Genomic DNA, 13,570 nt, shown 5'->3' with positions numbered 1-13,570 from the left:
TCAGTCATCCAACATACTGTAGATAGTTGAAGTACTTGGTTTCTGCAGCAGAGTTTCATCCAGGTAAATCTAAAGTCCTGTAGCCAGGGGTTCCTACTTTATACCCAAGGAAGGGGTGGGACAAACTCTGGGGACTTACCTATGGGAAGGTCAGGACAGAGGGGCTCCTACACCCATGTCCTTTGTCCAGTTTCACGCCAGAGCAGGGGCTGATAGCCCCTGCAACCGGTTTGAGCTGGACTATGCACAGGGACACCAAATTTTCCCCCAGTGCAGACATCAAAGCACTCTCAGAGTGCACCCACCCAGCCCCAATACACTAAAGCTTGTCTGGGAGGTGGTGTGACAGGAAACCTATTGTCCAGCCTTCCCGTGCCAGAGTTTTGTACAGCAGCAGGAGGGCAGACTCGTGTCTGTGGCAGGCAGCATCCATTTTGTGATGCCAGGGTCTGTAAAGCTGGTACTGGGTGTACAGGTGCCTCTAGTAGGGTGGAATCATACCTCCCACACCAGTTACTGGTGTGGAAGTATGATTCCAAGGTGTTTGACACCAAACACAACATGTTTCCATGCAGCCGTTTTAAAGTTAGCATTTACTGCGAGGTTATAATTAGGGGTGGGCGGAATTTGCGGAATTAACCTTCGCAAATTATCGCGAGAATGTTTAAAATTATCGCAAACAAGCAGAAATATCGCGAAGATGCGGAAGTTTTTTTCCGGCATGTTCGCGAGATTTTCTGCATGGTTGCGGGTCGCCAACTTACCCATGTGGTTGCTTGCGGGCGCGGCCATCTTGTTTTGAGTTGTTCTCGCGGTGCATGATCGCGAGAAGAAAGACGTGATCGCGCGACGCATGACGTCACTGCGGGCGCGAACTGTCGCGAGACAGCGCAAATGGCTAAAAACAATACAACATCTCATGGAGAACGCGACCGGATCAAGAAAACTTGTCGGCGAACGCAGGGATTCAGGTAAGGCGATCGCGCGCGCGCGAGAATGTATCATTTTACAGCGCGAGCAAGAAACAAATTATCGCCAAGCTGCGGAAACCGGAATTTTTGACATTTTCGCGCTCTCCGCGGAACGCAAAAATGTCAAATTATCGCAATTTCCGCGAACGGAACGAAATTTTTGCCCAGGCCTAGTTATAATGCACTTAAGTATATATGGTTTGGCTGCATCACAAACAACCCCAGAATAGAGATTCCGAAGGCTGCAGAGGGGCTCTGCTCATGCATGGGCACCCTCTCACATAAAACCCAGCACCCTGCCTTCAGGATTGATAAGGCCTGCCATAGGGGTGACTGGTTTTTATGTGCAGTGATATGGAGTAGATATAGTGAACCTATATCTAAGTAAGGGGTGCATGCACCACCTTACACAGGCTGCTGTAGCAGACCTGTGGTGTCATTTTGAAGGGTCTCTCAGGGGTGGCATAATACATGCTCCAGCCCCTGAGAGGCCTCTGAGGTACCTATGCCCTGAGTACATAGTATACCATATACTAGGGACTGATAAGTGTACCTCAGAATCCAATCTGGAGTGTACCTAAAGTACATGAACAACCAATTTAGGGAGAAAGCAGATAGACTGGCGTCCTGATTAGTGGGATCCCAATCAAACTAGTTCGAAAACCAGCAAAACACCAGGCAAAAAGTGGGGGTAACCATGCAGTCAGATTCTAGCTTCCTACACCCAGTGATACCGTGATTGTATGTGGGCACTTTAACTGCACCTATGAACCATGAAATGGCCTAGAAATTCAGACGACATGGCGAGGGGGTTTGCCCAGCTAGAAGCCAGACCACCAAAACCGTGTACAAATGCTGCAATTCAGATAATGTAGCTCACTATTGGGCACCATCTAAGGGCATGCAACGGAAGTGTGAAAGCAGAAACCTGAGAACTATAGGCCAATTAGCCTAATAGATGTGCTCTAAAAAATCTATGCCAGGCAACTACGTAATAGGCTTAATAAATGGGTAGAGACCAATAACATAATGTCCAAGTACCAGGCGGGATTCAGAGCTCGTACAAGACGGTGGACCAGGTCTTTAGACTTTTATGCATCATCTGGAAATATGTTAAGGTAAAGGGGGGCCACATCTAAGAGAGCTAAGAGCAGCCTTCGCCCTCGTACCCAGATGTTTACTGTGGAACTCGCCAAAATTAAAAGGAAGTCCCCCCAACTCCACTAGCTCAGATAGTAAGGCTACACCATGACAACTACGCAAGAGTCTGCTGGGGCATGAACGGGGAGCTTACGGAACCGATTCCGATAGAGGAATGAGACAGAGGTGCGTACATGCCCCTAGTCTGTTCTCACTCTATATCTATGACGTGGTTGGCTACTTACAAAAAACTGAAAATGACCCTGCCAAGTTGAGTGGGAACTTGGCTGCAGGGCTGCTATTTGCAGACAACACTATCCTGATTTCACAAACACCCAGAGGCTTGCAAAACATATTGAATGATTTTAATAGATACCGCGATGCAAAAGGTTTAGAAATAAACACTGATAAAACTAAGTACATGACCATAAATCCCCATAAAGGTTTTAGAAAGGACTTTAGGATGAATAATCAAAAATTAGAATACGTCTCAAACTTCACTTATCTGGGTATATTGCTCGACTCGAAGCTGTCATGGAAACTGCAGGTAAATCACTCAACGCTACGACTTCCCAGGGGGCAGCGGCTATCCTCAAAGAGTACAGCTTATCATCAAGTAAACCCCTGACACCGTCACTTAAGCTATACAAATGCAAGACGCGGGCAGCAGCACTGTATGGATCAGAACTCAGGAGAACCAGTGATACCACACAATTAATAAATGGGGAAAACAAGTTTGTGAGGAGACTACTGGGACTACCATCGTCAATGACACTCATCCCAACTGGGCCGTTTCTGCCATTAGGCAAGACTACGCAGCCGCCTAGGGCGGCAAAAGGGGGAGGGCAGCAAAAAACAGGAGTTTGAGATCGCTTACACTTTCTTGCAACAACTTTGGGATGCAGTGGAGGAGAAAGTTAAATGCAGCCCGTCTTGTCACAGCAAAGATGTTTCTAAAGTAAAAGGAGATTAACAATCCATTTGTGTTGCTGTTATTTGTCTTTGGCGGCTCGGAAATGATGGGCAGGCTCATCGCACACACAGCTCTGACACTCCGAATAAACGCTGCTATTTGGGGGCAGTCGGCGCCAGGGGAGGAAATCGTCAAAAAATAACAGTGTTCCCAGGAGGGAACTAAAGGTGCCGTATCAAGACCGCGTCGAATTCGATAAAGATAATGCTTTCAAATTCTATTTGCAGGGTCCTAGGGAAGTGACAACTGAACCCGGTTACGCGTTCCGCTTCAATTAAGATAGACCGCTTGGGCTAAGGAGCCGCGGCCTTCTTTAATCAACACACAGCGCCTCGACGACCGCCCTACTAACCTCTGCATAAAATATGAATCAGACCTGGCATATGTTGGCTCTGCGGCAGGTGAGCAAGAAGCGGCAACTTATGGTCTGAAGAGCAAAATTAAATCCCTGGTCAATAAAATACCAAACATGCTAAAGGAGGTACTAGTCTGTTTCATTTATTTTACATATTCCAACAGATCTGCAATTATAACAAGGATGTGGCTATCTATACCCATGGGCATATATAATTTTCCAGATGACCGTGCTATGCTGTCCAATTACAGCCCCAATACCAGCCACAGCACCACATGATCAGGACCAGCGTCGATGGGTGCAGTGCAGGTCCCCATCCTATTCATAGACGTCTGCTATGAGGGCTCAGGGAGATTCTCCACTGGGAATATTTTGAATGATATGGGGTCAAACTTTACACTGATTAGCTCAATAGCCATTGGTGTGCCAAGCCAGTGCAGCCTGACGCTCCCCAGGCGTGGACCCCATTTATGCAGAATGTGCAGTGGATGCCCTGTGTGTGTCAGTTGGTGCCCCTAGTATGAATTGGGTGTATTCCCTCATGTTAACAATGACATCTAGTGTGCCAGTGCCAGAAATGTGTCAGTTCCACTCACAAACACACGTGCTCACATGTTCACACAGACACACGTTCTCTCTCTGTCTCTCACACATACACACAATCACACACACACACAAACGCACACACATGCACTCGCTGTCTCTCTCACACATAGACAGTTTTTTTCCAACTTTCCTGGCTTCAGCTGGCAGCGTCAGTCCACTCCTGCTCCTCAGCGGCTGTCCAGGCACCCCCAGGCAGCATGCAGCTACTTCCAGGCTCAGGCTCTGAGGCAGGTGACTGAAGGCTGACATCTAGTCCACTCCTGCTCCTCGGCTGCTGTCCAGGCACCCTCAGGCAGCATGCAGCTACTTCCAGGCTCAGGCTCTGAGGCAGGTGACTGAAGGCTGACATCTAGTCCACTCCTGCTCCTCGGCTGCTGTCCAGGCACCCTCAGGCAGCATGCAGCTACTTCCAGGCTCAGGCTCTGAGGCAGGTGACTGAAGGCTGACATCCAGTCCACTCCTGCTCCTCGGCTGCTGTCCAGGCACCCTCAGGCAGCATGCAGCTACTTCCAGGCTCAGGCTCTGAGGCAGGTGACTGAAGGCTGACATCTAGTCCACTCCTGCTCCTCGGCTGCTGTCCAGGCGCCCTCAGGCAGCATGCAGCTACTTCCAGGCTCAGGCTCTGAGGCAGGTGACTGAAGGCTGACATCTAGTCCACTCCTGCTCCTCGGCTGCTATCCAGGCGCCCTCAGGCAGCATGCAGCTACTTCCAGGCTCAGGCTCTGAGGCAGGTCACTGAAGGCTGACATCTAGTCCACTCCTGCTCCTCGGCTGCTGTCCAGGCACCCTCAGGCAGCATGCAGCTACTTCCAGGCTCAGGCTCTGAGGCAGGTCACTGAAGGCTGACATCTAGTCCACTCCTGCTCCTCGGCTGCTGTCCAGGCGCCCTCAGGCAGCATGCAGCTACTTCCAGGCTCAGGCTCTGAGGCAGGTGACTGAAGGCTGACATCTAGTCCACTCCTGCTCCTCGGCTGCTGTCCAGGCACCCTCAGGCAGCATGCAGCTACTTCCAGGCTCAGGCTCTGAGGCAGGTCACTGAAGGCTGACATCTAGTCCACTCCTGCTCCTCGGCTGCTGTCCAGGCGCCCTCAGGCAGCATGCAGCTACTTCCAGGCTCAGGCTCTGAGGCAGGTGACTGAAGGCTGACATCTAGTCCACTCCTGCTCCTCGGCTGCTGTCCAGGCACCCTCAGGCAGCATGCAGCTACTTCCAGGCTCAGGCTCTGAGGCAGGTCACTGAAGGCTGACATCTAGTCCACTCCTGCTCCTCGGCTGCTGTCCAGGCACCCTCAGGCAGCATGCAGCTACTTCCAGGCTCAGGCTCTGAGGCAGGTGACTGAAGGCTGACATCTAGTCCACTCCTGCTCCTCAGCTGCTGTCCAGGCACCCTCAGGCAGCATGCAGTTACTTCCAGGCTCAGGCTCTGAGGCAGGTCACTGAAAGCTGACATCTGTCTGTCTTCACTGCCCAGAGTTCAGTGTTTCACTTCTAGATTTTTCTCTGTACCCTCTCACATCATGTCTCAGGATCAAATGAGGTCAGAGAGGCTCCTGAGCTCACCCTTTGATGAGATGGAAGATGATGAGATGACAGCCTGGCATAGGGATGGGCCAGTCACCAAGGCCAGTCTACTCTGCAGCAAACCCAGCAGAGCTGCCGCCGTGACTGGCAGTTGAAGTTCTCAAAGAGTGCTAGAAGAGAAAGAATGAAAGTGTGTAGAGAGTGAGAAACTGCAGAGGCCTGGATGACAGGGGGAGAGAGTGATAGTTAGGCATAGGTGCCTGGACTGGACGACATGCGAGAACAAGAACAAGGGGCACCCTACTCACTAGGAACCAGGGTATGTCATACGTAACAGAAACAACGGTTCCAGCAGGAAGTTAGGCTAATCTAAAACAATAATTATCAAATGCACAATCGCAATCAATCATTGTAGCCAGGCAGACGACCCGAGCAGTTCGGATTGACAAATTTATTCCAAAAAGTAACACTATCCCCGTGGCACGATTGGTCCCGTGGCCGGTTCAATTAAATTGAAGAATCTGCTCCATCTCTACTACAGTACGTGGGGTTCATGTACTTCTGCCACCTACCACGATTGAGCAACCTATGATTAAGACCGTTTGTCAGCCCACCAGTTCGTCTCTCATACGGGGCTCCCGACCGGGTCCCCATGTGAGTATTCCCTTTTCCTCTCTCACTTTACTGGTGTCTCACTTATTTCACTGTCTCACGAGGCTGAACAATCGCCATCAGATTGTCCCCATATCCCTTGGTCCTGAAGAGACCCTGCACTGTCAAAGGGTTGAAACGCCGTCGACTGTATTTGAAAGCGAACCAGTTTAACAGCTCTGACTATTGTACACAGGAGCTGGAATCATTACTAAGTCAATCTTTGGTCGTTTAAAAAAAATTGTGGAAACCAAGTTGAACACGTTACATGTTTTTTCACTGTTTGTTTTATGGTTCCATTTCACTTGGGGACACAAAAGCTCTATTGTTTTTCTTGGTCTGTGTATATATCAATTTGAATTTCAAGAATATGATAAAAAGAATTAATGTGAACATAAAGTCTGCAAGGCCCTCTTTCTTGCTGACATCACCTTAACCCATTTTTTTGATTGCGATTGTGCATTTGATTATTATTATTATAGATTAGCCTCACTTCCTGCTGGAACAGTTGTTTCTGTTACATATGGACTGGACGACATGACATATTTCCCCCCAAGTCCCTTGTTGGTACTTACCCTGTTGTTGATGTAGTTGGTCATAGTCAGCACTGTGCTGCCCCTCGACTCCAACCACCGACTCCCCACAGATGACTGCCGACACCGGCTCCTCCGAGGGACCGAGCTCCTCCTGGGGTGCTGGACTCCCGCCTCGGGTATTGTTGTGATCTTTTTTTGCCGCTAGATGCTGAAAAGTGACAGTGGGCTGGCTGGCATGATCTTTCTTGCCTCTAATTGGCCGGTAGTCACTTTGCTCACGCTAACGTGTTGTTTTTTTATGCATTGACGATAGCATTAAGTTTTCCCGACCGCTAGCTGATCCTAACACCACATAGCTCCGTATTGTAAAGATATCACAAACATGGCATTAGAATTTGGTGAACAGCAGTAGTAAAAAATTGTCACTTGGCAGTGTAAAAACTGTTTAGCGACAATCCTTGTAAATATGCACTTTGGTGTCCGGTCTTCTCTAACTGTGTTTGTCTTGTCTGGCAAGCGATGGCCTCCCCCTAAAAAACACTTTCAGTGCTCCCCTGCCGAAAACTCAGCGGTCGAGTCCATATTACACTTTACAAAGAGATTCCAAGGCTTGTTGCATCTGTTCTACCCGGCTTTCATTAGTTAGTAGTGACTTATCAAATACCCTTCTGTTCTGTGGGCCTGACATACTCTTAAGCTAACACCAGGAACGGATGATGCCATCCAATGAGAACAGTGAGAGGTCTGGTTGGTTAACTAGTACCAAGGGTTTCCATAAATATTTTCAATGCTATCGGTCAGATCTGTTCATTTGAAAGGGTATGATAACTAAGGAGGCCTGGCATAGTGAATGTCAAAAGCATATGATAAACCGGATAGACATTTATGAGTGGGATGTTATTTCTCTGCCTTTAAGCCTACACATTGGTATTTTGTGACAGGAAATGCCACAGATTGCCTCTGTAGGGAATGATATTGGTTCTGGTTAATGCCTCTCACAAACTGCAGGGGGAGAACATGTGTACTGTATTAATTTCTTGCTACAATCACTTCTTATGTGTCTGCCAGGATCTTGCAATAAAAACCAGTAAATAATACAGACATTCATATACATTATTATACATCCATATAGGTACACAGAGGGCCTTTGGGTCATCTCTGTTCTGCCATTGGTCTACCTGAATGTCAATTACACCCTTCTTCCATCCATGACAGCATACTGCATGGGATGATCGTTCCGCCCACATCAGTCATTGGATTTATTACCCTCTGAATAAAGTGATATTCTGATCACATGTGTACAACCACCTGAAAATTAGTGTGCTTCAGTGTCAGGGCTGGTTTGTCAGTCCTTTCATTTTTAGGTCTTTTCTAGGCAGCGTGCATGCGCTGTGCTAGGAGGGACTTTAGCCATCAGTCTTCACTTTTCAAGCACTGTACTCGTGCTTGTGGCGACATCCACCTTGTGGCAGCGAGCAGCGGCACGCCACAAGCACGAGTGCAGTGCTTCAAAAGTGAAGACTGCTCTCCCAGGCGTGCGCGTGCGCACCACTCGCATTTGCCATTTTCTTTATTTCATTCATGACCAGCTTAGGTCTCGCCTTGGCAGCGCAAATGCACAGATCTAGGACGGCCTTTAGCCATCAGTCTTCACTTTTCATGCACTGCACTCGTGCTTGTGCAGCATTTACCTTACGGGTGCGAGCAGCGGCACGCCACAAGAACGAGTTCAGTGCTTGAAAAGTGAAGACTGTTCTCCCAGGCGTGCGCATGCGTACCACTCACGTTTGCCATTTTTTAAATTTCATTCATGACCAGCCAACTGTGTAATCTTTTTCAGATTTGTGCACATTCCCTTGTTGTGCGATTTATCTACTGGGATATTACTGTTTATTGTCACAGGAAGCTTCACTTGCAGTCCCTTTCTTAACTCACTTTACGCTCACTTGCTTTAACTGTAGAACTTCTTTTTACACTTTATTATCTATAAAAAAAATGGCACCCATTGTTACACCGCACTTCACTGCCCAGTGCTAGTCCTTTTCTCACTGTTTACTTTACGTAAGCTTTTAACATGCCACACTTCGTGTTTGGATACTCGTACCATCAGCGCCATCAGACGCTTCCACACGCTGGTAGAGGTAAGTTAATGCTGATAATTTGCATTGAATCCTGCACGCTTTCTTACTTGTAACATACGCCGGGCTCTGCGGTTTTTTATTGCATGTACTCGCTTTGGTGCACACTCAAACCCTTTGGCATCATTTTGTTATGACCTTCCAGGTCTACGACCGGGTCCAGATTATCCAGCATGCGCCCATACACACAGTGATAGACTATTTCCAGCTACTTGTTTACCGTTGGGTTTTGAGAACCGACGGTTTCACCTGTAATTATAAGATTTATTAACACAAAGTGGAAGCATGAAACATTGGCTGCTAACCGTTTCGTAGACATAGAGGTGCAAGTCAACAGTATTGGCTTGCAATAAAGTGATGACTAGTGGCTACGTTAGGAGGCAGTAAACAAAACCTGAGAAATGTCAACAATTTTGAATGAAAGCAGGGAAAAGTAACTGGTGTGTAAAATAACTGGTGCTCGTGTAAATTAGCGCTTCAATGCCTTCGGGTCGAGTTCGCGCTATATAAATCTGCAACAAAAAAAGGCAGTATGTCAGTGTGTGAAAATGTGTCCATAATTGTGTATGAACGACTTGGCATACTTTTATTTTTTAATTGGATAGAGTAAAACCAAGATAATAACTTCTATTCTGGAACCAAAATTGATAAAGCCCGTGCTTTTAACATTATGAACTAGAAACGCTTTGTAATGTTTCAATTACTTACCGGTAAATGTCTTATTTGGAGTCCTTTCTTTTTCGCTCCAGTGGTTTCCCAGAAGTGTCCATCTCCTCTGACAGACGTCATATGCTGTGCTGTGCAGATGCACTGAACTGACTCCAGTGCTGAGCCATACAAAAGACTCGGACGCACACTGAATGATTATCACTTTCCGCCCTCCTTCCAGAAGAACGGGCCATTTTACTCATATCTTATTCTGACGCTCAGGGTGGGTGGGTCCAATGCTAGTGTCGAACGCGGAGGCGCCAGGCGAGACAAAATAATAATATAACATTCCTATCAAACTTTACTAACACAATGGGCATAGCTGCCAAGGTTTGAGATGGCGTATGTGAGACATTTTCATGGCACACAACCATCATCCGTCTTCATTATTCCAAAGTGCTGAAAACCAAACGATCCCTCTGAGGGTAAACAAACCCCAGTGTGTGCTGATGTACAGATGCACGGCCCAGCTCCTTCTCCTCAGCATTGGGGTCTACAAATGCAAAGCAAACTTGCAAGACCCCGCTTACCGCATACCCAGACCTTAAATTCAAAACAGCTTTCTGTAAAAGATTGCCCGACAGATAGGTTTTTTACCATTAAAGAATTCCTCTGTAAAAAGGTGAAACAGTGGTTAGCAGCTTGAAGAGTGACCTAAAGGTTTTTCGCAAAGCATCAAAATGTTTTCCACTCTAGAATTTTGCCGAAACCCACCCACAGACAAAATTAATAATTGGCAAAGCCAAGAGGTCTCACCTTTGAAAGTGGTAGCTGATCTTTTGACTTTGACAGTGCTTGTTGCCGATTCTGATCAACTGCGGCTAACACAAAAAAAAACAAGCATTGGCATAGCCAATAGGTCTCGCTTTTAGGACCTTATAAGTATTTAGTTATGCAGCACAATATCCTTGGTGCAACAATATCAACTGTTTCGTGGCTAAACACTTATAAGGTCCAAAAGGCGAGACCTATTGGCCATGCCAATGCTTGTTATTTTTATTCTTTATAGTTCCCCTTTCATTTCTTTGCTTCTTCTCTTTGTATTTTTGTGTTTCTTAAGGGGATACTACAGCTCTCCGGCAGAGCTATCGGGTCACTTCATTGCCGTTCATTTCATCTGCAGTTTGCCAAATCCCATGTGTCCATTTCCCGTAAACCAGGAGACCATTATGGAATTCTGTTGTCCATAGAATTTTACCATTCTAAGATGGCCAAAGCCTTGGTTCTAAATGAGCCAGCCAATCTGAAACTTTAAAACAAGGATTTGAGGAACTTCGATTTTCGATCGTGATCATATCGACCCGCCATTTTGTGCTCCGCCGCCATTTTGTGTTGCCCTCACTCAGGCAGCACGACGATCAAAGTCTTTTTCTGCTTTTCCTGCAATAGTGTGTCTAAATAACCTTGTGCCTCTGTTTACAAAAGCTGGTGTTGGAGACTGGCCGAATACACTAATCCCTGTCTGGTTTTCCTAATCCCTGTCTCAACTATCTGTTGGTTCACACTATTCTCTTCTGATTTTATCTTATCGTCTGGCCTTCGCTGTCCTCTGCTAGCATTCTCTCGTTTCACAACTGTCCTCCAACACACACAAACGTATCTCGCCACCTGCAAGTTAGTTGCAGATCTGTTAATGAATTAGTTCAAGGGAGGGATGACAAACACAGTTGGAGGAGAGGCTTCTTCGAGTCATCTGAGACTTTGTTTTCAAACCTTTTCTATTGGTTCTGTCCTGTTTTCCAACTTTTCTTATTGGCTCTTTTTTATATGTTTTAGGTGTGTTCTTAGTTAATGTATATGTCACATATATACTATATAAGATTGTGCGCCACGGAGTGAAGTGGCAGTCTCCTGAGAACATACCGTGTATACTTCTAGGACAACTGTACTAGCTGCAGCTAATAAATCTGATCTTTTACGCCGACAGAGTGTCCCCGTGTCTCTGTGTAGCTAAGCAGGAGAACCCAGGAGATTAAGGCGTACCCTGCACTGCCAGGACCAAAAGGTTCTGGTTCTTCAACTGGCGCCCATCGTCAGGCGGCTTCAGTGGTACCGGTTCTGCCCGAAGGTTGTGAGGAACCCCGCAAGAAAATTCTGGAGGAATCGCAAGCCACGTCAAGCGACCCCTGTATGTCAAAAGTGGTCCGAAGGTCTTTTTCAGCGCGGTTACTCCTTCCTGACGGCTACTAACGACTGCTGCCCTGACTGCCGCCCTGCCTTGGCCCTTCCTTTGGTGATGTATGGTAAGGCGAGACGATAGACGGGCCTCTGTTGGCGTAAGAAGACGTCCTTAGTTAAGTATTTCGTGGGTCGCACCCACAATTTTTGTCCTTTGTTCCTTAGTTTCTTTGGTCCTTAGATTTGACTATTGCAATAGCCGAAGCCGAGGGTAAGTGCATTTGTGCTGCGTAAACTGAGTTTTACCCCCTTAGAGTTTGTGAACAGTCGGGTGAAATCACGAGATGCCTGGTCTGACTAAGTTTGGAAAACTTTGTTGCTTTGGTTATAATAGGGATTCCCGGCTTGAGGACTCTTGTCCGATTCTTTCGGTTGGAACTCCCACATATGAGCTCTATTCTAAACATGGTGTTGGCCCCAATGCCGTTAACGAGGCATGGACCCGATACACGAAGAAAGATGGTGTTTTAAAATGGCCAGAAAATGGTAGTTTCGATTCTGATGTGCTAGATCATTTGGAAGCAGTTCTATTCAAAAGAAAAGCCCAGCCGGCAATGTTTGACTCTTTCCGCCTTTGGCGTAAGGAAGCCAAACAGAAAGAAATTAAACAAGCAAAACGAGATAGGAAAGCACAGGGTATGACAATTATACAGGCTGCCCAACAATTCAAAGATGATGAAATTAATAATGTAATGGAAATCTCAGAAAGACAGCATCGTATGGCGATAGATAAATGTTATCTGGTGTTGCATGTTTCCCCTTCCGATAACAAGAAAGATTTCGAAGAAGATCCCCTAATGTCCCATTTATTGAGGTTGCCTCCGCCCTATGCACAAGGTACTAATGCACCCCAGTTGTTACAGCCTGCTCAGCTGCCAGCAGTACCTCCGCCTGTTCCGGCTCTTCCGCCTTTGCCCCTTTTTAGTATCTCCGCCTCTACCAGTTTTGCCTTTAACTTCAACTTCTTTGCCCTCATCTCCTGATCTTCGATCTCCTTTGCCTTCTGCTCCTCCTGCAATTACCGGTTCTCCTACCACTAGTTCGCCTAATACCTTGTCCCCTATTCTTATGTCTAATTCTCCGTCTGTGCGTAAGCGTCTCACGGACACCGTCACTGGTATTCTATCTCCTTTCTTTGAAGCTTTAAATGTATCTCCGGCTTTTGCTCGAAGACAATCTCGTAGTCAGTTCCCAGATTTTGAAGAACGAGAAAGGTTGGACTCTCTCTCACGTGAATGGATCAAGAGGGGTCCCCAGTATAATGTGCCTGATATTAAGTCTACCTTCTCACAATGGAACGCGCCTACGCAAAGATATGTTTTTAATGTAATGTGCGATACTCTCATTAAAGAATGGGATGATGTGAATTCGAGTTCAATTCCACAGGATCTGTTAGATGTTCAGACTGATTTCGACAAAGGACTTGTTGTGGGTTCTAAGGTTGAGAAAGCTGGAAGGACACTTATTTCATTTAGATTCTTGTTGTCCTCTCAGACTTTCCTTGATTCCGATCCGTCGGTTAGACTAACACTGAAAAATTATCCCATGAGAGAGGTTCCTCCAGTTTGGAAGGAGGAAGTTGCGGCTCAAGGTAATATTCCAGCTATTCCTGCTCATTTTCAACGTATATGGTTACATGTCCCTTGGAAACGATCTGAAGTTTTAGCTCTTAAACAGACTCTACCGGATCCTCGTAAGAACCCTGCAGGTTATTATAACGAATTATCACAGACGGTTGATGCTTGCATCATGAATCTAGCTGATATCGATATGTTGATGGGAAATTTCGTTCAG

This window comes from Triturus cristatus, chromosome 7 (genome assembly GCF_964204655.1).
Source record: "Triturus cristatus chromosome 7, aTriCri1.1, whole genome shotgun sequence".
Taxonomy (NCBI): domain Eukaryota; kingdom Metazoa; phylum Chordata; class Amphibia; order Caudata; family Salamandridae; genus Triturus; species Triturus cristatus.
Note: the sequence above shows the minus strand (reverse complement) of the source record.